This window comes from Schistocerca gregaria, chromosome 3 (assembly GCF_023897955.1).
Source record: "Schistocerca gregaria isolate iqSchGreg1 chromosome 3, iqSchGreg1.2, whole genome shotgun sequence".
NCBI lineage: Eukaryota > Metazoa > Arthropoda > Insecta > Orthoptera > Acrididae > Schistocerca > Schistocerca gregaria.
The window spans coordinates 423,496,526-423,519,394 of NC_064922.1; the positions used below are offsets into that span (position 1 = coordinate 423,496,526).

Consider the following 22,869-nt stretch of genomic DNA (forward strand, 5'->3'; position numbering starts at 1 on the left):
GTCATCTTTGACGGATTTCTCGGAAGTTGTGAAGTACAAACTCATGTACTGAGTTACGGCCTAAATATTATATAAATAGAGCTTTTCGATTAACCCACTATTTTACAAGATAACCGCGACATTGCTGAATCAGTCGACAAAAACCAGTTACATTCTTATTTTGTTTGAAGCTTGCTAAGCAAGAATATGAGTGACCATATAAATTGGTATTTATAACAGTACGTCATGGCTATCAACGTACACGAGAGTCGCGATATAACGCACACGGAAATCAAAGAAATTACCTCCAAACACCGCCATAATGTTCTTCTTTCTTTCGTTTAGGACGATGCGTTATTGGATTCAGAAGTTTTTCATGCTGCTGTTTGTTTGTGAAATATTTATGCTTCTGCGGGGAACTGCTTGAAACGGCCACGACGTAGCAGCTAGAATTTGATAAAATTCTCTCAGTTGTATTACGGTCAATCACAAAGTAATTCTTGACGAAGGCCTGAATTACCTGGAGTGCGAGGTATGCGCCGGCAACCTTTGCTGTGTATTACATCTTGATGAGCCTGACTCGATATTTATTATGTAATTTGAAAAGTAGTCCTACGACAGGTCCCTCCGAAACTACGATCCCAAACAGCAGTCGTCGGCAAATATTGTGTTTCGTCATTACTGATGTCGCACGGGCTAACAATTTAGAATTCCGAATCATTATTCCACCATCCTGCTTGCGCCGCCACGCCAAGTATCGATTCATTAGCGGCGGCAAATTCTTACAGACGCTCGTTAACTCTCAAGCCAGACAGGTAAATATCGGACGAACCGGCTCTGTTCAATATTCAAGACGATTACGAAACAAACTCGAGGTGATAAAGAACTCGCATTATTACATCGATTTTACTTCCAAAGCCGCGTGGGATTACCACAAGGACCAGTTTAATGCTTCACGCCCAAACAGAACAGCCGCCGCCGCCGCCGCGTTCAGAACATTGCAGTAAAGAATATGTCTGCCTAATAATGAGACAAAGAAGAAAAAGGAGAGTTAATACGAAAATTGCTGACGTGTAAATTATACTTGAAAGTCTCTCGTGGCTTGAATGAAGTGTTATCTAATTAAATTTTAATGTAAGACGCTGCTCTGCGAAGACGGAGCTCACTGGCGACGTTTTTCGATTTTCCTTTCTCAGAAATAATCCGCAGCTAATACATTCACAGAAATGTATCTTCTATTTTCATATCTTAATTAAAACTGTATTTTCTTTGAGGGTTACAAGTTACAGACGAAATTCCCTCTTATTTCACTCGAATGTTCTGTGTGACGGTTATTTTAACTCTCTCCCGTAGTTCGATGGTCACATTTTAAGTGTTCACCGTTCACTAACATATTATGCACACAATATAGGACAAATTCAATAACTGGGAGGAGGAATTTACTTTCTCACGTTCTGTGAGACTATCATAGGCAGAGTAACTTCGTCATGGAACAGATCACTACATATACTATCAGCAGCACTTTTATAGAAATAATTAGAAACTAGAGATGACTGTGGCCATAGTACATGTGTACGCGTACTAAATTACAATGCATTGCTCTAAGTTATAGAATAAATTAAGTGTGTGCCGGCCTGTGTGGCCGAGCGGTTCTAGGAGCTTCAGTCTGGAACCGCGCGACCGCTACGGTCGCAGGTTAGAATCCTGCCTCGGGCATGGATGTGTGTGATGTCTTTAGGTTAGTTAGGTTTAAGTAGTTCTAAGTACTGGGGGACTGATGACCTCAGATGTTAATTCCCATAGTGTTCAGAGCCAAATTAAGTGTGTGCCAAACAAAATTTTACTCAGATTTGAAAAATGGATAAGTGCTATTCAGTGAAAAATCATTTCACTGTCTAGATATTTTTTGAAGAAAGCGACGTTATTAACGGAAATTGGCGTGCTAGGATGGAAGTACTACAATTCCTATGCGCTTGAACAATTACTTATACGAATTTCCTGAACTGAATAAGGAGGTTGCCTTGTGGCCTTTTTGTTGAGTAGACACATAGTTTGTTCTGCACAGATTTATGGCTATTTTTGATACAACATAAAACAAATGAGAAAAAGCAAGCGAAGTAAATAAGCTCTCTCGTTTCATCATCTGTGACAGCGGAGAGTATTGTGACGGCAGCAATGGAAACCGAATGTGGAACTTAGAAGCGTTCTAGCTTATTTCAGTTCTAAGAATTCAAACATTTTCGACTAACAGTTACCTGATCACTTGATAATTACAGCAACGTATAAAACAGTACTTATGTATAAGGGGCAGTCGAATGAGAACGAGGCAGATGAAAAAAAGAAAGTAAACCACTATTTCAAAAGTGATAGCCGAAACCATTTATCCCACTGTGAGACAAAATGGTCAATGCCTTAACGAAAAACTGTTTGCGGTTGCTTACGGGAACATAACTGACTTCAGACATCCACGTCTTCGTCCGAAGAGAATAGAAGGTCACGAATATCTTTCTTCAGGACTCCAAAAACACGGATATAGCTTGGGAGAGAGAGGGACAGTATGGATTGTGTATAAGGGCTTTCCATCACAGCTTCTACAGATCCACATGTTGCCAAGGTTGTTTCGACTAAGCTGCAGAAGTTCCTCTCCACACAATCGCGACCTTTCTCTTGTCTCAAGGTGGGATAAATGTATCAAGAGTTATGACGATTATTTTTGAAATGATGAACAGTTTATTTACATTTTGCCCATCTCTCGATTTCATTTGACTGGTCCTTATATTAGTAGATAGAAACGGCTTTTTTCTTGAAGTATAAGGAATTTTGTTGCTAGCAGTTGACATGAACGAAGACATACTGTATTCTAGAAGTGCACTGAAACCACAGCAAAAATTTTGTGAAACAAATACAATTCCATTCTTTTCAGTCTTTTAGCTTCCTAATCAAACAGTGAATATTTCACTAATCAGCACATCTATATGTTGTTGGATAAGAAGGCCATGTCTTATTAAGATACACGAAACTTGAGGTCGTAATTTCGAAGAAGATTTCGTGAGTGTATCTTCAATGTCTTTCTCCATAAACAACAACTAGGGTGCGTCACGTTATACAAGATGTTGAAAACCAAATATTAATTTGCTTGCACAGATATTTGATGTATGTTTCAGGGAGTTTATATCGCTTTGCATGGAACTAAGATTACATGTTTTGACTGCAGGCTGAGGCGATTAAGCAATATATTCACACATATATTTTGTGGTTGATAAGTGTCTCTTTATTTTATAATGCATGCATTTTTTATTATTACAGAATAATTGCTCCATAAAATCTCGAGGATGCGTACCGACGTTTTGTGACTGACCACAGTGACCAACACTAACGATTGAGCAATAAATGAGACCAAGAAACTAATAAGCCAGAGAGCAATTTATGGTTTGAACGACATTAAGGTCAATCGAGATGGATAGAAAACTATTCTGGAGGATACGACATACAGTTGTTCTGGAAGTTATACTGCTAAATGTTAAGTACAAGTATGCAGAGATATGTAGTGGCTGAGCATATGAGAGTGCATCTTCATGTTTGTTTTTCCTTCAGTGTCAGAGAATAACAATGAATGAAATGACTACACGTTTTCCTGCGCATTTTCACGCAACTTAGCATGTACATACTACCGCAATATCTTGGTCGCTGAAGAAGAATAGTTGTTCGAAGCAGGATGAGGTGACCAATGCAGCTGCATAACCTTGAAAAAGGTCAGTACGTGATAAAGTAATTAAGGCATAAATGATTATTCGTCCTGTAACATATGAATCTTATCAACATGTTTCTTCATTATATGATATACTTACAGTTAATATTTTAACCAAAAGCATAATTTTAGTGCCTCTGAGAAGTTAAATATGCAGCGAATGACGGTCGCAGTTTCGAATCCTGCCTCGGGAATGGACGTGTGTGATGTCCTTAGGTTAGTTAGGTTTAAGTAGTTCTAAGTTCTAGGGGACTGATGACCACAGCAGTTGAGTCCCATAGTGCTCAGAGCCATTTGAACCATTTTTTTTTTGAACGCCTCTTATCAACCGACCCCTTCTTTCATTTAACTTGTACCATAAAATCATTGTATTCGTTGTAGATGAGGAGCTGCAACTGTAATTTAAATTCGTGTTTCATGTAGGTATGTACACAACCACACGTTTTTGGAATTTGACACGATTTTTTGCTCCATAAACTAGTTTTAGAGCCATTGCAAGCTCATCACTAGAAGGTGGTGCTACAAGATCATCAAGCAGTGGCTCAAAAATTAGTATTAGTATAACAAAATATAACAAATTCAAAAAGCGACTGGTTGCCTATCGTGCCTTCATAAACTGGCGCAATTTTTTTCTCCCCCGTTGGACTCAGTACCTTTTCATTAGTTATCCAACCTATGCATAAATCTTCGGAATTCTTCTATAGCATCACATTTCACAAGCTTATATTCTCTTCTTGTCTGAACTGTTTATAGTCTATGTTTTATTATGTATAATGGTACGCTCCAAACAAAAGCGTTCAGGAAACTCTTCCAACGCTTAAATTAGTATTAGTTGTTAAAAAATCCCATTTTTTCAGAGAAACTTTTCTTTCTGTTTCAAATGTGCTCTTTACAGCCCATTTACTTCCATTATCGTCATTTATTTTGCTTCCGGTGTCTCATTTCCCAATCTAATTCACTAAGATCACCTAATTTAATTCGACTGCATTCTATTACTACTGTTTTACTTTTGTTGATCATGGTCTTATAACCTCTTTTCACATGTTACGCATTCCGTTCAACTGATCGTTCAACGCTTCCGACATCTCTGACAGAATTACAACGTCATCAACAAACGTCAACATTTTTATTTCCTCCACTTGCACTTTAATTCTCTTTTCAGTTTTCTCCTTCGTCTCCTTTACGTCATGTTATACGCACGGAGTGACTGACATGGGGGATAGGCTGAACCCCTGTGTCCAGCCCTTCTCAAACTATTGCTTCCCTCCCATGTCGTTCGACTCTTATAACTGCAGTGTGGTTTGCGTACAATTTGTACTGAGCTTTCGCTCCCTACATTGTTCCACCAGTTCTATTCAGAATTTGAAAGTGTGCATTCCAGTAGATATCGTCGAAAGTTTCCTCCAAATCCAAAAATGCTATGAATGTAGGTTTGTGTTTTCTCAGTCTACCTTCTAAGCTGCGTCATAAGGCGTTCCTGCATTTATCCGGATCCCACAATGATCTGAATGAGGTCGGCTTCTATCAGTATTTCCATTAATCTGTAATTAATTCGTGTTAGAATATTATAATTATTACTTGTGGACGGCCGCAGTGACCGATCGGTTCTAAGCGCTTCAGTCCGGAACCGCGCTGCTGCTACGGTCGCAGGTTCAAATCCTGCCTCGGGCATGGATGTGTGCGATGTCCTTAGGTTAGTTAGGTTTAAGTAGTTCTAAGTTCTAGGGGACTGATGACCATAGATGTTAAGTCCCGTAGTGCTCAGAGCCATTTATTATACATGTTTACACTAATGAGACAAAACATTGTGGCCACCTGCTTTATATCGTGTTGGTTTACCAATAGAATGCAATTAAGTGGCATGGATTTGATTAGTCCTTGGTAGATTCCGAAGGTATGCGGCACCTAAGATTCACGCACAGGACACGCAATTATGGAGAATTACGTTCCAATGCTTTGTGTGCGCGGAGCTGGTATGTGTGTTCCACAGGGATCGTATCAGACGAATTTGATGGCCAAACCATTAGATGAGTTAATATCGAGCTCCTCAAGCCACTAGCAAAAGTCTGGCCTCGTGAGACAGACAGCTACCAGGCTGCAAGATGCCGTCGGAGAAGACATCAGGCACGAAGAGACGTACGTGGCCTGCAAAACTGTTCGCGTACTCCACAATGGTCATTGTACCTTCGATCACTATCAGGCTCTCATGAGAGCCCAGGTTAATGTGCCCCACATAGCACAGCAAGCTTTAGCGTCTGTAGCGCGGAGCACTTGTCGAGCAGCCATTCGTATGCATCGTCAACCTGATGTAACACGAAACGTGATTAATTCGACCAGGTGACTCGTGTCCATTGGTTCACTGTCCAATCTCGATTGTTCTGTGTCCAATGTAATCGTAATTGACCGTATCCTTGGGTAAAAATGCGGGCACGTAGGTGTTGTCTGCTGTGGAGCCGGATGTTCAATGAAGTGTGCATCAAAACACCTTTTCCTCCATCTGGGCTCTACTCTGTCGTCAGATTTGCCACGGATCGCTGTTTACCTTGTTTTACAGAGCAGACTCCTCCGAACTCCTCGTTTTGCGATGAGGGGTGGACGTCCAGCACATTGTCGCCTACTCACGGGTTCACCGCCCCACTTTCTATATATGCTCTATAGCATGCGAACAGCCGACAAGCTCAGCAGTTTTCGAGATGCTCCATTCCAGGCGTCGGCCCATAAGAAACTGCCTTTTGTCAAAGTCACTATGCAAGTGAATTTGTGCATTTCTCGACGCATATCGTAGCTAGTATCATTCCCTATTCGTCTCTGCTTCGGTTATTTACTTTCCTTACCGTTTCACGCGTCGGCAACGTCACCAGGCGGCATTCGATTTCACGTTGGGCACCGGCCATGCTTTGGGTCATTAGTGTACCTTCTCCAACTGTCGGTGGTACTAATGGAGACTGCTAGGAACAAGAGGAAGTTCCTGTAACGAGTAATGCCTCACCTCAGATAAGCAATCGTGAACTATAAACAGTCGTAAACTCTACCGTGCAGGATTCACGGACGATGGAGTATAATTCTGCTAAGTAGAGCTACCAGCGTCGATGAAGCAGACAATTGTTCGTTAAGAAACATTTTACAAAGACGTCCCGTACAGCACTGCTCATACGAAAGAAGAAGCAAGCTAGGACTCAACGACTGTCGACGATGAGATCATTAGAGACGCAGCAGAAGCTAGAACAGGGAAACAATGGAGGAGGAATTAGGCTGTGCCCTTTCAACTACGTCTACATCAACATCTATAGCCCTTTCAAGTCGTCTTATGGTGGTAGAGGGAACTGGTGTCACTTTGTCCCATTCCTGTTCCCGTAGCGAATAGTGCAAGGCAAAGACAATAGTTTGTAGGCCTCCGCCTTAGCTCGAAAGCCTCTAATGTATGGCAACTGAAAAAAACTTCACAAGCCAAGATCGCTAAAGAAGCGGTTTATTGTATGATCCGGTTCTATAGCTATGCCGTCATCATCGGATCTTTGGCCTGAAATGTTTACAAAATATTGACGATCAGTACTGCAAGTCGCTTCACATTTCATGTGCACTTATCATTACCATGAAGATCGCTACACAGTTGCATGTCAAATATAAGAGTGTTACGTACAAACAAAAAATGTTCAAATGGCTCTGAGCACTATAGGACTTAACATCTACGGTCATCAGTCCCCTAGAACTTAGAACTACTTAAATCTAACTAACCTAAGGACATCACACACATCCATGCCCGAGGCAGGATTCGAACCTGTGATCGTAGCAGTCGCGCGGATCCGGACTGAAACACCTAGAACTGCTCGGCCACAGCGGCAGGCTCTATGTGCAAACATCTGGTAGTGAACATGAACTCTTACAATAGGTGCAGTATAGTTATGTTTATGTTTACTCTTACATTTGACATGCCACTGTGTATGATACTCATGGTAGTGGGAAGTGCGTATGCAGTGTGAAGCGACTTGAAACGCTGATGGACAATATGTTGTAAACATTTCAAGCATAAGATCCGCTCATACAGCATAGCTCTATCGAAGCTGGTCATCCAATAAAATGCTTTTTTAGCAATATTGACTTGTGAAGCTTTCTTCGGTTACCATAAATTGCAGATGCTGCCAGAGTCGGCATGTCAGGAATACAGAAGTTTCTAATATTATCTTTATGCTCTTCCTGCGATATCTGTATATGAGGATGCAATATATTTGTTGTGTCTTCTAAGATGGTATGCTTTGTGCATTTTAACAGTAAACGCACAACGCCTCTCTTGTAACGTCTGCAACTGGAATTGGTTGAATGTCTCCAAGACGCTTTCGTGCTTATTAAACGATCTTCTTCGGATATTCTCTGTTTACTTTAACAGTCCTACCTGGTAAGGGTCCCAGACTGACGAACAGTACTCAAAGGATTCTGCCAATAAATCCCAGCCTGACAGGTGACTTACCTGGGATCATTTTTACCTGGTCTTACCACTTTACATCACTCTCTGTACATACTTCCAGATATTTGATGGGCGTGACGGCTTACAGCTAGTGTCCGATAGCCACGTTATCATACTGTACGGGCTTTTCCGCCTCTTTTATTCGTTGTTCGTTGCATCTGTTTACATTGAGTGTCAACTGCGAATACCTGTACCAAGTGTCGCTCCCCTAATGGTCTCCCTATGATTTGGTGTTTGTTGACTGTAATAACACTGCACCTGTGAGTGAGGGCGCTTCGGTCGGCTAATCGGGAGTTTTGTTGTGATGTTTCACGAGACACGTTGAAACACTTGATAATATATGCTCAGCGGCTTGAATTCATTCACAATGTCCACCCCCTGTAGCTGTGTGGTCAGCGCGACAGAATGACAATCCTAAGGGCCAGGGTTCGATTCCCAGGCGGGTAGGAGATTTCTCTCCGCTCAGGGACTGGGTGTTGTGTTGTCCTAATCATCATCATTTCATCCCCACCGACGCGCAAGTCGCCGCAGTGGCGTCAAATCTTAACCCTTTAATGCATAGTGTAGCTGATCAGCTGCAGACTTCATTTCTTCGATGTGTCCTATACTGAGCAACATTTTGCAACAAATTCTTTATGTAGTTAAGCTTACACTCCCCACTGCAGCTGCTAAGCTGCTAGTAGTTTTTCATAGCGATCGCAAATGGCAGGATGAACTGAATCAGTTCGACAATCAGCTATGTGGATGTACTGCCGTGCGTGTGTTTTGGCGGAAAGAAGAGACTTTTTTCATTGTTTGTGCACTGATTTGTGGGTTTGAAAATTACTTTTTTATTTTGAAAACGTAAGTATATATGGTGTAGACAGTTAATACGAGTGTCTTTACGATAGATTTGAAATTAAGTCTGTTTTTTTGTTTGTAGTGATTTAAAACAATAATGCTTTATTAATTAAATTAAAAAAAATCAATATTTTTTCGTAATGTAGGCCCTGTAAACTAAACGTGGTAATCTTTACAGCTTGAAATAAAAACTCATGCATTTAAGGGTTAAGACATGCAGACGGCGAACGGTCTACCCGACGGGAGGCCCTAGTCACATGACATTCACAATGCATTTTGTTTGATCTCCACTGCACTTTTTTACTGTAACATTACCACGTGTTTCCGATAACGGCCAAAGGAGGTTATGTGCAATAATATGGAGGTCGGGAAATACAATTTTATAGCGTTGCGACTTCAGTGAACCGTGTGTCTCTCCTACGACTCGTCATGCGCATTTCCTCTGGCGTATCTGCAATTTCGTTTTCGCGTTGTGTACCTGGAGATAGTCCAAACAGTTCTTCCTCTTCACGTCTTTCGTGCGAGGCCTATTATCAACGAAAAACGTCTGTTTGTTTCCCATTAGAAACAAAATTATTTTTGAATCGGAAATCTTACATACGCACTCCATAGAGTGCTGCCAAATTAGTCTAGTCCGATATTTGTTTTATCGATCTGTATTAACAGTGACAGTAAAACACATGGAATAAATAGGAATGTGGCAACGACTCAGTAGCACTGCATGTAGTCAGCGCGAGCTAGAGCAGTGTGTCGCTGCTGGAGTATCCGTTATTTTTCGAGGTTTGCTGTCCTATGTCCTTGTTAATACACATCGACAAAACAAGTATGAAACTAGACTAATTTTGGAGCGCTTCATCAAATGGGCATGTAATATTTCGATTTAAAAATCATTTTGTTTGTAAAGTTGTAGCGATGCAAGGGGTACCTAATTTGTTATTATTCAACGGACAGTATTTTTCAGTACAGGTATTTCGTTCATTCCAGGTAAGTGTCGATTCGTGACGTCATCGTCTAGACACGAGTTGACTCAAATCTGAATCCATTTTTAGCAAATTAATAGTTTCTTTCAGGCGAGAAAATTTTATTGATTATGAAACACAAGTTCAAAAAATGATTCAAATGGCTCTGAGCACTATGGGACTATAGTTCTAAGTCATCAGTCCCCTAGAACTTAGAACTACATAAGCTAAACTAACCTAAGGACATCACACACATTCCTGCCCGAGGCAGGATTCGAACCTGCGACCGTCGCGGTCACGCGGTTCCAGACTGTGGTACCTAGAGCCGCTCGGCCACCTCGGCCACCTCGGCCAACTGAAATACAAGTTCTCGAAGTTTTTCCAGAATGGGAAATGTTAATTAGTAATTGCAGGCCATAATTTATTAGTTAAATAAAAGGTGTTTTGAATTTTGTGACCATGAAAATGTGTGAATTTATGTGCGGCTTTTACTCTGAGACGTGTTATCACTTAGAGTGCTAAAAGTGCACGTGTACAGTACGCTGACCTCCACGATGAATTTTATTTTTTGTGATTTTGACCCGAATGGAGACAGATCCAGTTTCATTCAGAGTTTATATGAGATAGACACACTACGTTATTACAAGAGAGTCGTTTAGCCCATTAGGGAAAACTGAAACCTCCGCTCTCGATCTGAAATACGTTACACGGTAGTGCGTGATCGAGCTGTCCAGTGAATCGCGTCCAATAGTTGTAAACGCGCTTGGACTTAATGCACGCCGGCCGGTGTGACCGAGCGGTTCTAGGCGCTTCAGTCTGGAACCGCGTTACCACTACGGTTGCAGGTTCGAATCCTGCCTCGGGCATGGATGTGTGTGATGTCCTTAGGCTAGTTAGCTTTCAGTACTTCTAAGTTCTAGGGGACTGATCTTAAGTCCCATAGTTCTAAGAGCCATTAGAACCATTTGAACGTAATGCACGAAGTCGGGAATTAATTTTGTGAAAAGTGCTGATTTTGACAAAAATGAACCAAAAGTTTGTTCAAAATATCGAGGTTCTGTTTTAATTGAGACACTTATCACCTTGTTGATCACGTTGCTTAGCAGCACTGTAATGCAGATTAATTAATTCATTACAATGATTTGCGACGAAGTCCGATTACACATACAACCTGTCACACGAAATTTTCTGACCGCATGAGAGTTGGAGAGTGATTTTATTTCCAGAAATTCCAATAACTCGGCGGTTACAAAAGTTAAATTACTAACTGTTGTGTTGATTGCCCCACGCCACTACTGAACGTGTTGTATTGTGTCTCTTCAGAAGCGATCTTAAGAAGCCGGGATATACAAGCAACAAGAAGAAGACTGAAGAAGAGGCATCGGTATAACGGGAACTGAACGGACGCTTTTCATCGATACTGGGCATCACAGGAAAGTCGCGACGAGCACACGTTGTGTGGGTGACTCTAGCTACGCGTTGCAAATATCTGCGGAAACGCCAGAGAAAATGTGCCTGACGACTCTTAGGAGAGACACCTTGTGTACCACAGCACTATCCGCTAACTGCTACATGGAGCTTCCCACATTATCCTGTGGGTCATCTATATACAGGGTGTTTCAAAATCCTTGCATCAGCCCTGTAAGGATGATAGATCACTTCCTGGGGAAAAACTTTAATTACAGACGAAGTGCTGGCTGGCTCGTCCCGGTGACATTAGGTGTCTTTTGTGTTGGTTACGCCACTACAAGGACGCGGGGCGTAGACACACAGAGACGTGCGCATGTAATTTTCTTGCACACAGCCCACTTATCTATTCTTTATGAAAGGGGGAAGGCACAACAAAATTAAAATTCTCTTCTAAAATTTCTTTCTCAGCTTAGACACACTCATTCTTAAGGTTTTATTGATCAAAATCACATTGTCAGCTTACAGGGATAGCTAGTATGCAGCACACCCGGTTTGTATCTCCGGCTAGTCAGTGAAAACTCGTCGTCCCAGGGCCGGCGAATCCTAAAGGAGGACTGTTTTCGCCGGAAAGCATCATCCGAACATATTATTTCTAACAAACGTTGTTCCCAATGAGCTGATCTATTAGCCCTTAGACGTCTGATTCAGACTTTCCTACTTCCTCTATGTGATGAACAGTAATGATCCTCGAAGCTTCTTCTACGACAGACCAGAAGTTAATCTTGCGTCGGGAGATTCCTCTCCAATTCTGTGCTGTAGCTGTTAGAAATTTTCATTACAGTCAGTAAGCTGGTCTGATACGCCGTGGGCTAGTATTTTTATCTTTAGACGACAGCGCGGAACTGCATCGATCTCCTTCCGGAAGCAAACGGACAAGCCAACAATCTGGGAGCCAGTGTCTACTGACTTTTGCATCTCGTAGAGCCAGGGAGCGAAATGGGTTTGAAATAAACCAAACCGACATTTGCCGCAAGCTATTTAGGGAATTGTGGAAGAACTTAGCTACAGCTAGGCTAAAGTTGGGTACAGACGTTAGAATTTTTCACTCTCAGACAGCTTTTGCGAATAATACGTGGCGTATAAACAGCGCCGAGAGTCGGCTTACCGGCAGTGACCGAGATCTCAATGGTCGCGTTCTGCGAGTTTAGACCTCTCGCGTAGAAGGCAACCTCCATCTATCGAGAGCTGCTCTCTGTAGCTCTTAGACAAGGAAAGCTATAGCAGCATCGTCGGGAGAGCTGAGAGTACATGGGGAATGCCGAGCGGCCGTGTTGAGTTGCAGGTTTGTACCGCATTTCATAGCCCAGGTTTGTACCGTATTTCATAGTTCGCACATAGTTGGTAATATTTTGCCGTACCCATGCACACATTAAATAAAAGTAGTTACGAAACTGCGTGTTTTGAGCCATGATACGTGGCCGTGGCATTCTGAGCGAAGAAATCGCCCGTTTTACCTCCTAAACGAACAGCACGATTATTTAGCCTATTTCGAAATTTCTAGACTTATTGTTGATCAAAAGTAGCGTATAAAAATATCATAGAGATATTATATAGAATTAATAAATTAAAATAGAAAACTGCCACGAAGGAGATACAATCTCTCGATAATATTAAAATGTAGTGAAGGACTGGCACCACATCGCCACATCGGCGCCACGTCGACGCTCCTACGATGTGCTCTATTAACTTCTTCCGGCATTCTCGGGGCAATTGAAACTACTGTCGCGATAGATACGCACTCTGATGGAATTTCAGTGATGTGTGAAAAAAAAGGTACTGAAGGAAGCTGTCGACAACTGGACTCAGGACGAAATTGTGCAATTAATTGGTTTGTACTAGGGAAAGCCAGCGTTACAGAACGTTCACTTACTAGAATACAGGAAGTGAGGTAACAAGCAAAGTTTACTGACTGAAATGGCCACAGTTTTATAACATCTCCACACCAGAAGTTTACCAGGATATCCACAATTCAAAGAATCAGGCGAAGTAGATATAGCATAGATTAATTAGAGAAACAAATAAAGTTATGTATGAAAGTAATAGTTTTGGAACTCGGAAAATTACCACATCTTCGAGTAAAACTGCTATACCTCTAATTTTGTATGAAGTGGCATTTATTGATTATATTATTGTATTGGGTGTTGAAAAGCAGATCTTCAGAAACTTACAAGTGGTTCCTTAAGTCAATACAAGTAAAAATGTCCAAAATGCTCCAAGTATCAGATATTCGCCCTGTTTGGCTTTTGAACGCCTGAGGATGTCAAGGAGAAACTGGTGTAACGTTATGTCATCGTAATTGTTATTTTACCAAATATTAATCAGAACAAACTTAACTGATGCTGGAAATTTTAATGTCACCAGCAGTCTGTCTTTCACACTAATGAATTTACGTGTACTATTATCTAGAATGGCAATTTTGGGTCCAATTATACACAGTATTTCTTCCGCCTCTGTCATTCTCGTAAAGTTTCTGTGCTGTTGTGGATTTTCCATCACAAGCTTTACAAAAAGATTGTTGCAAACTCCAAAATCATCCCGCCGCCTAATACGTTCTCTTATCCAACACGAATACGGTCGTTTCCGTTTCTTCTTCGCTACTAAAAGTATAAGAAGTGCAGCTGCAGCCCGACGCTCTTCCATCGCCACCTCTTCCTTCACCCACAGAACTACGACAGCTCAGCTCTCACAGACACGCAGAACCTGCTGTGTGTAAACGCTTCCAACATCTGCTCTCACAAGACTCAGACATGTACAGAAAGTTCTCGCAAGGAACTGTCAGACAGTAATTATCAGCGAAAATTTTCCCCTAGTGTTATCAATTCTGCGAGTACTGTCAGAGATTACCAAACTGCCTGAGAGCAAAAACCTATCACGTGTATCCCAGCCCTAAGTACCGGTTCGCTACACGTTGCGTGCTGGTCTGCAGAGCGGGTCGCTGCAGAGCCAGTCTGCAGGGCGATGGGGAGCTGGAGCTGGAGCTGGAGCCATGTAGCTGGAGCCGGGCTGGGGTGGCGGCTGGCAGCTGTCCGCGCCTCCTCCTCTCCAGATTGTGTCGACTCATCTGCAGCAGCGGCGGCTGCCGCTATAAAAAGTCTCCGCGCATCTGCATGGCAATGAGCCCCGCGTGCAGCCCCCGTGTCTGCCTGTGTCTCTCCCTGCCACACGCACTCCCAGCAGCACGCACACGCACGCAGGCTCCGCTCTCATCGACTACGTCGCTCAGTGAACCTCTCGTGACCCTAAGGTTCCATACGAGCCAGTATTGTTGTTGGACCATCGCAAGGAAATGCAGAAAAACTTGGACAAAAATTCCACTTGGTACAGTGCGAGACAGCTCTCCTTAAGAGTGAAAAAATGTAACATGACTCCTACAAAAAGCAAAATCGTTATTAGGGAAAGCAAAAGCAAGACTTCGATTTGAAACTTCGGACTGGGACTCGAACCTGGGACCTTAGCCTTCCGGGGTCAAGTGCAGGACCAACTGAGCTATCCAAGAACGACTCACGATCCGTCCTCTCAGCTTCACTTCCGCCAATACATCTCGTGCCTTCCTAACCTCACAGAAGTTCTCCAGCACACCTTGCGGGACTAGCGCTCCTGGAAGAAATGAGTCCCGGTCCGGCACATAGTTGCAATCTCCCAGGGACATTTAATTCAGCACCCATTCCGCTGCAGAGTAAAAATTCATTCTGGAAACAAACCTCCAGGCTGTGGCTAAGCCACGTTTCCGCAAAACCCTTTCCTGCTGGGGTGCTAGCCCCGTATGGCATGCTAGAAAATTTCTGTGAAGTCTGCAACGTTGGAGATGAGTTACTGGCGGAAATAAAGCTGCAAGGGCGGTTTGCGAGTCTTGGTTGCATTCCAGAGTCGGGAGACAAATTGACAACGAAAATCAAAGGTCTCACGTTCTAGTAACGGACCAGCATAGAGTTTTAATCTGAGAGGAAGTTCAGTTCTGCGCCCACACTGCTGCAGAGTGAAAATTCTGATCACTTTTCCCATTTTCTACAATAATGCAGTTTTTCAAAGCAATGAAAATTTTATCAATAAAAGCTGGGCGTTCTTTTAAAAAAGGGTTATTTACGAACGAAAAATTTTGGCACTGTTACTGTGGCTAATTTATATTTCGTTTTTTTTACCCAGTTATTAACAACATTAACCGACACCGAACAGTACCGAAGAATATCGATTATTCAGAACTAAAATACCACTATCTGCTTGAACCAGTCCGTTTTTACCACCCCTATTTTGTTGTGCTCCACAGAGTTACCTTTTTGTAGCGAGATATACTGACGCTGCAGTAATCATCTTTGACATGCTAGTGTAGAAGGCGTCGTGAAAACATGTAACTATAAAATCTATGCATTTTGCTCTTTTATTTATTTACATTTACCTATATAAGCCGACTTACGGCATTTCTTTTGTATCCCAGTCAAAGATAAAATAAATTCAGCTCGAAAACCTTGGTACTAAAACCTCAGGTAAAAGTTAAACGTGCTTTGCATATATTGTACTAAAACTCGTGCGTGTGTCCGTGCTACATTTCGTATTCTGAACGTTCAGTGCCTCGAAAAACATTTTTTGCTGTTGCATAAATTGTAATATACATTTGTGTTTTATGCTATTTTGGCATTAGTATCTCCTTTCGAAAAAAGTCATTCCTCTTATTCTTGAATAAACGTATGTTTTTGAGAACTTTCAGAAGTTGCAAATGTTGTGCATAACATACTACGCAATAAATCGGCGTGTGTGATTTACAGTGACTGTAGCATACATGGTAACTAAAGTTATACTTACGAAGGGCGTTCTGTAAGTAATGCAACACTTTCTTGTTCTAAAAGCAGGTTGGTTGTATTTAGTATTCCACTACATCATACTACTGCCGTCTCTTTCCGCTACTAAAAGCCTATTTTTCAACACGGTCTCCGTTCAATGCCTGGAATTACGCCACCATACTGGGAGGGCCTGCATACCCGCATGGTACCACTGTATTGGTCGACGTCGGAGCCAATAGTCTTTCTGCGTCAATAACCTCCTTATCATCCACATACTGCTTCCCGCGAGTTCAGTTGACATTCTGCAAGCACCTATAAATATCTACGCTGCTCTGTTTTTGCGCCAAAAGAAACTCAGTGACATTGGATCCTTCTATCGATCACCCCCCCCCCCCCCCCCCCCCCCCCCGATGTAGAATTTAATTTCCCCAGTCATGCTGTCGTCGTTGAAGTAGGCTTTACTCATTCCACAGTCAAAATGATATAGATACAGATCTGAAAGTTTTGGGGATGGGAAACATTCTGCGAAACATTACTAAATACTGTCTCTGAGAACTAGATACAACGAATATTTCGGAAGCCCACTCATGATGAAAATTTATTGGATCTAATGACAGCAGCTCGACCAGACCTCTTTGAGGATGTCCACATCAAAAATGTCATCAATGAGAATGAGGCAGTTGCAACAACACTGATTATGAAAACACAAAGAGCAACTAAAACGAGCAGAAAAGATTTATATGTGCTGCAAACTAAACAAAGAGGCAGTAGTGTCAAACCTCAGTCAGGAACATGAAACAATGAATTCGGTACAGCAGTATCTAGAACAACTGCGACTCCAGCTTGAAACAATAATTCACCACTGACGTGTTCCCGTTTAGCGAAACCATCTTGAACACTCCTGGAAATAGAAAAAAGAACACATTGACACCGGTGTGTCAGACCCACCATACTTGCTCCGGACACTGCGAGAGGGCTGTACAAGCAATGATCACACGCACGGCACAGCGGACACACCAGGAACCGCGGTGTTGGCCGTCGAATGGCGCTAGCTGCGCAGCATTTGTGCACCGCCGCCGTCAGTGTCAGCCAGTTTGCCGTGGCATACGGGGCTCCATCGCAGTCTTTAACACTGGTAGCATGCCGCGACAGCGTGGACGTGAACCGTATGTGAAGTTGACGGACTTTGAGCGAGGGCGTATAGTGGGCATGCGGAGGTCGGGTGGACGTACCGCCGAATTGCTCAACGCGTGGGGCGTGAGGTCTCCACAGTACATCGATGTTGTCGCCAGTGGTCGGCGGAAGGTGCACGTGCCCGTCGACCTGGGACCGGACCGCAGCGACGCACGGATGCACGCCAAGACCGTAGGATCCTACGCAGTGCCGTAGGGGACCGCACCGCCACTTCCCAGCAGATTAGGGACACTGTTGCTCCTGGGGTATCGGCGAGGACCATTCGCAACCGTCTCCATGAAGCTGGGCTACGGTCCCGCACACCGTTAGGCCGTCTTCCGCTCACGCCCCAACATCGTGCAGCCCGCCTCCAGTGGTGTCGCGACAGGCGTGAATGGAGGGACGAATGGAGACGTGTCGTCTTCAGCGATGAGAGTCGCTTCTGCCTTGGTGCCAATGATGGTCGTATGCGTGTTTGGCGCCGTGCAGGTGAGCGCCACAATCAGGACTGCATACGACCGAGGCACACAGGGCCAACACCCGGCATCATGGTGTGGGGAGCGATCTCCTACACTGGCCGTACACCTCTGGTGATCGTCGAGGGGACACTGAATAGTGCACGGTACATCCAAACCGTCATCGAACCCATCGTTCTACCATTCCTAGACCGGCAAGGGAACTTGCTGTTCCAACAGGACAATGCACGTCCGCTTGTATCCCGTGCCACCCAACGTGCTCTAGAAGGTGTAAGTCAACTACCCTGGCCAGCAAGATCTCCGGATCTGTCCATCATTGAGCATGTTTGGGACTGGATGAAGCGTCGTCTCACGTGGTCTGCACGTCCAGCACGAACGCTGGTCCAACTGAGGCGCCAGGTGGAAATGGCATGGCAAGCCGTTCCACAGGACTACATCCAGCATCTCTACGATCGTCTCCATGGGAGAATAGCAGCCTGCATTGCTGCGAAAGGTGGATATACACTGTACTAGTGCCGACATTGTGCATGCTCTGTTGCCTGTGTCTATGTGCCTGTGGTTCTGTCAGTGTGATCATGTGATGTATCTGACCCCAGGAATGTGTCAATAAAGTTTCCCCTTCCTGGGACAATGAATTCACGGTGTTCTTATTTCAATTTCCAGGAGTGTATATATACATTGGCGTGCAAAACTTAGGACGAAATGTATAAAGTACCACAAGATATTAACTACTAGGTGGAAATCAATGGCCGGCCACTGTGGCCGAGCGATTGTAGGCGCTTCAGCCTGGAACCGCGCGACCGCTACGGTCGCAGGTTCGAATCCTGCCTCGGGCATGGATGTGTGTGATGTCCTTATGTTACTTAGGTTTAAGTAGTTCTAAGTTCTAGGGGACTGATGACCACAGATGTTAAGTCCCATAGTGCTCAGAGCCTTTTTTTTCTTGTTGTTGAAAATCAATGAGAATGTGAGAACATATTGACAGAGGACATCCCTGCCGTGCAGAGAAGGCTGGATGACATATAGCATGAGGTCAGCGCGATTATAAAGCCAAATGAGGCTGGCCCCGGAAGACGAGGCAGTTGAGGGCACGAGAAAAGACAGTGTCTGTCAATAAGCGAGGAGTTGCAGCGCACTGTGGTGTTCTTCATTACAGCATGGCCCGGAAACAATATTTAAAAGACTGCGAAACAGGAAGAATGGCGAAGTGCGGTGAGTGGAGCCCAGGAGTTAGGTATTGCTCACAACACTCTTTCATGTTCTTGGGGAGCGTCTGAATCACAGACACTGCTGCCCGGAGAGCAGCAGATGGTCGCAGCATTGTGTAACGGGCAATAAGGGACCCAGGTGAAACAGCGGGTGCAGTTGCAACCACATTTAAGGGGACTAAGAGGTACGCAAACTCCCGATGCACTGTGGGACACGACTGCACGGGGGTGGTCTCCTACGAACAGTACGTTGTCATCTGTGAAACGTCCCCTTTGAAAAATTATGAATGACCGTGCTAGTAAACCTCTTACGTTATTTGATTGTCAAACAGCTGAGTAAAACTGAACGCACTCAGGCATTTCTCTCTTTACTTGTTCTGATTATGACTAAACTGACACACAATATTTTTAGGGCAGCGCAAACTGACTTTTAATTATCCCTACAAAAGAATGGCCCTGACTAACAATAACCTATACGTTTCATGAATCACTTACCTCACAAAAATCTTCGTTAATCGAACTACTGCAATACAGTGAGCGCCACTACTGCCAGCTAAATAAAAGATTCCTACTACTGCGGGAACTAACTACTGATAGGCATAGTTAGCAAATTAAAGATTTTGATAGAGAACAAACAATGTATTTACCTTAATAATGTTCAAAAGTCATTATATATATCAGTTCAACACATCCGGTCTTACAAATTTCGTTTTTCTGACGGACACACGTCCAGATGGTCCGCTTATATCAACCTCTCGACATCCACCACTGCTGGCGGCTCACCTCCAACTGCCCAACGCTACGCGCTGTTAACTTCCAACTGCCCAACACTACAATAACGAATATTCCAACAATGCCAACCAGCTACAGACTGTACACAGCACAGTCAGCAATTTTCATACAGAGCGCTACGTGGCGTTACCAACATAAAAACCTAAACAGCCTACTTGCAGTTGCTACACTCGCACATCGGCTGAGCCGCTTGCGATAGTGCGAGGAGCATTGGGAGTAGACGAAAGAGGAGTGGGTTGCGTTGTCGTCTCGAGTGAGATGAGATTCATTCTGAGTAGTGATTCTAAGATACCTTCGTATTGTCAGATGTACGAACATGTTGTGCTCATTGGCGAAAAAGTTCGTTTTGTTGATGGAGGTGTTTCGGTGTGAGGAGGGATAATGGGCGTACTGACCTCCAAATCTTGGAACATGCTACATTTACCGGTCAACGTTATTTTGACGCTGTACTCATTCCCCATATGCGTCTTTTCAGGGCTGCATTCGACAGCTACTTTAGTTTTATGGATGAGAATGCGTGACCGCGTACAACAGTGCAGTTGGAGGAGATCATGGAACGATGAGATATTCGCCGAAAGGATTGCAACACATCGAGATGCAGAAACCACCGTCCAGCGGTTCTTACCAGCGCTGGTGCAGGAATGAAACGTCCTACCACAAAAATTTCTTACCAGCCTTGTGACCCGGGTGGGAGCACGTTTCAGAGGATGCTTTGCTGTCTTTGGTGATCACACATCCAATTAAGAATCATGTACCGCCTTTTGTAATGTGCAGCGCACCATCATGAATCACAGTCACTGCTGTGTAATTATTTTCTTAGAATAGGAGTCTCTTTTCTGCTCGTCACACTGCGTATTTCTTTCAGTTATTTTCTGTATTATGGTTCAAATGGCTCTGAGCACTGAGGGACTTAACTTCTGAGGTTATCGGGCCCCTAGAATTTAGAACTAATTAAACCTAACTGACCTAAGGACATCACACACATCCATGTCCGAGACCGGATTCGAACCTGTGACCGTAGCAATCGAGCGGTTCCAGACTGTAGCGCCTAGAACCGCTTGGCCACCCCGGCCGGCTGTCTTCTGTATTATACTGAGATGACAAATGTCAGGGATAGCTGTACGCACATACACATATGGCGGTAGTATTCCGTACAAAAGGTATGAAAGGACAGCACTCTCGAAGAGCAGTCAATTGTACTCAGGTGATTCATGTGAAAATGCTTCCGTCGTGATTACGGCTGCATGACACCAGTTTACAGAGTTTAAACGCGGAGTGGTAGTTGGAGCTAGACACATGGGACATTCCATTTCATAAACCGTTAGGGAATTCAATATTCCGCGATCCAAAGTGTCAAGAGTGTGCCGAGAAGACCACATTTCAGATATTACGTCTCACCACGGACAACGCAGTGGCCGACGGCCTTCACGTACCGACTGAGAGGAGCGGCGTTTGCGTAGAGCTGCCAGTCCTAAGACACAAGCAACACCTCGTGAAATACGTGCAGAAATCGTTGTGGGACGTACGACGAACGTATCTGTTCGGATAGTGGCAAAATTTGGAGTTAACGGGCTATGGCAGCAGAAGACCGACACGAGTGCCTTTGCTAATAGCATAATATCGCCTGCAGTGCCTCTTCCAGGCTCGTGACCATATCTCTTGGACCCCATACCACTAGAAAACCGCCGGCCGCGGTGGTCTCGCGGTTCTAGGCGCGCAGTCCGGAACCGTGAGACTGCTACGGTCGCAGGTTCGAATCCTGCCTCGGGCATGGATGTGTGTGATGTCCTTGGGTTAGTTACGTTTAAGTAGTTCTAAGTTCTAGGGGACTAATGACCACAGCAGTTGAGTCCCATAGTGCTCAGAGCCATTTGAACCATTTTTTGAAAATCAATGAGAATGTGAGAACATATTGACAGAGGACTTCCCCGCCGTGCACAGAAGGCTGGATGACATATAGCATGAGGACCACAGCAGTTGAGTCCCATAGTGCTCAGAGCCATTTGAACACTAGAAAACCGTGGCCTCGTCAGATACGTCCCCACTGCAGTTGGTAAGAGATGGTAGGTTTCGAGTGTGGATTAGATCCCACGAAACCACTGACCCAAGTTGTCAAGAAGGCACTGTGCAAGATGGTGGTGGCTTGATAATGGCGTGGGCCGTTTACACGGAATGGACCGGGTCCTGCGGTCCACCTGAACCGATCATTGACTAGAAATTGTTGTGTTCGGCTACTTGGAGACAATTTGCAGGCATTCAAGGACTTTATGTTGGCAAACAGTGATGGAATTTCGATGGATAACAACGCGCGGTGTCAATGGACCACAATTGATCGCGACAGGTTGAACAACGTTCTGGAAAATTCGAGTGAACGATTTGGAGACCCAGATCGCTCAGCATGGTCAGTTTGTGCACAAAATCCTGTACTGGCAAACGTTTTCGCAATTATGGACGGCTATAGGGGCAGCACGAGTCAATATTCCTGCAGGGGGCTTTTGAAGTCGTGCCACGCCGAGCTGCTTCGCCACACTGGGCGGAAGGGGGTCAGATACGATATTAGGAGGTACGCCATGACCTGTGTCATTTCAGTGTAAACCGCACATTACAGGAGAGGGCTTACGGCACATCTTGTCCCTCTTCAGGGCGGCCTGCTGTCGAAGGGAGTGTGGTGCTGCTGCCGCACGTACGCGGACCGGCGGGTTGTGCAACGGCAGCGAGTGAATGGAACGGCCGGCCGGCCGACGTCCCCGTCGCGGTCCCTCGGCACGCGCTGCGCGCCGCCAGCGGCCGCGTGGGCCCCGCTTCCTCATTGCGGCCCGCGCTCCGGCAATCAGCCCAAGTGACGCCTCCGGCCGGCGCGCCGCGCAGACCGCCGCTGTCCCAGGCCTGCCCCAGCCGCGGTTCACTGGCCCGCGCCGCCGGCTCTTTCTGCTGCCGACCACTGTTCTCACTGCCTTGCGCTAAGAAGGTGTTGGGCTCACAGCCCT

The 22,869-nt window shown here is 44.4% G+C and overlaps 1 protein-coding gene across 1 annotated transcript in view; it reads right to left on the reverse strand.

Moving 5' to 3' along the window:
• LOC126354769 (UPF0489 protein C5orf22 homolog) overlaps positions 1-22,869 on the reverse strand; it is a 1,899,147-nt gene that overhangs the window by 1,079,253 nt on the left and 797,025 nt on the right. The gene's annotated exons all lie outside the window — the stretch shown is intronic.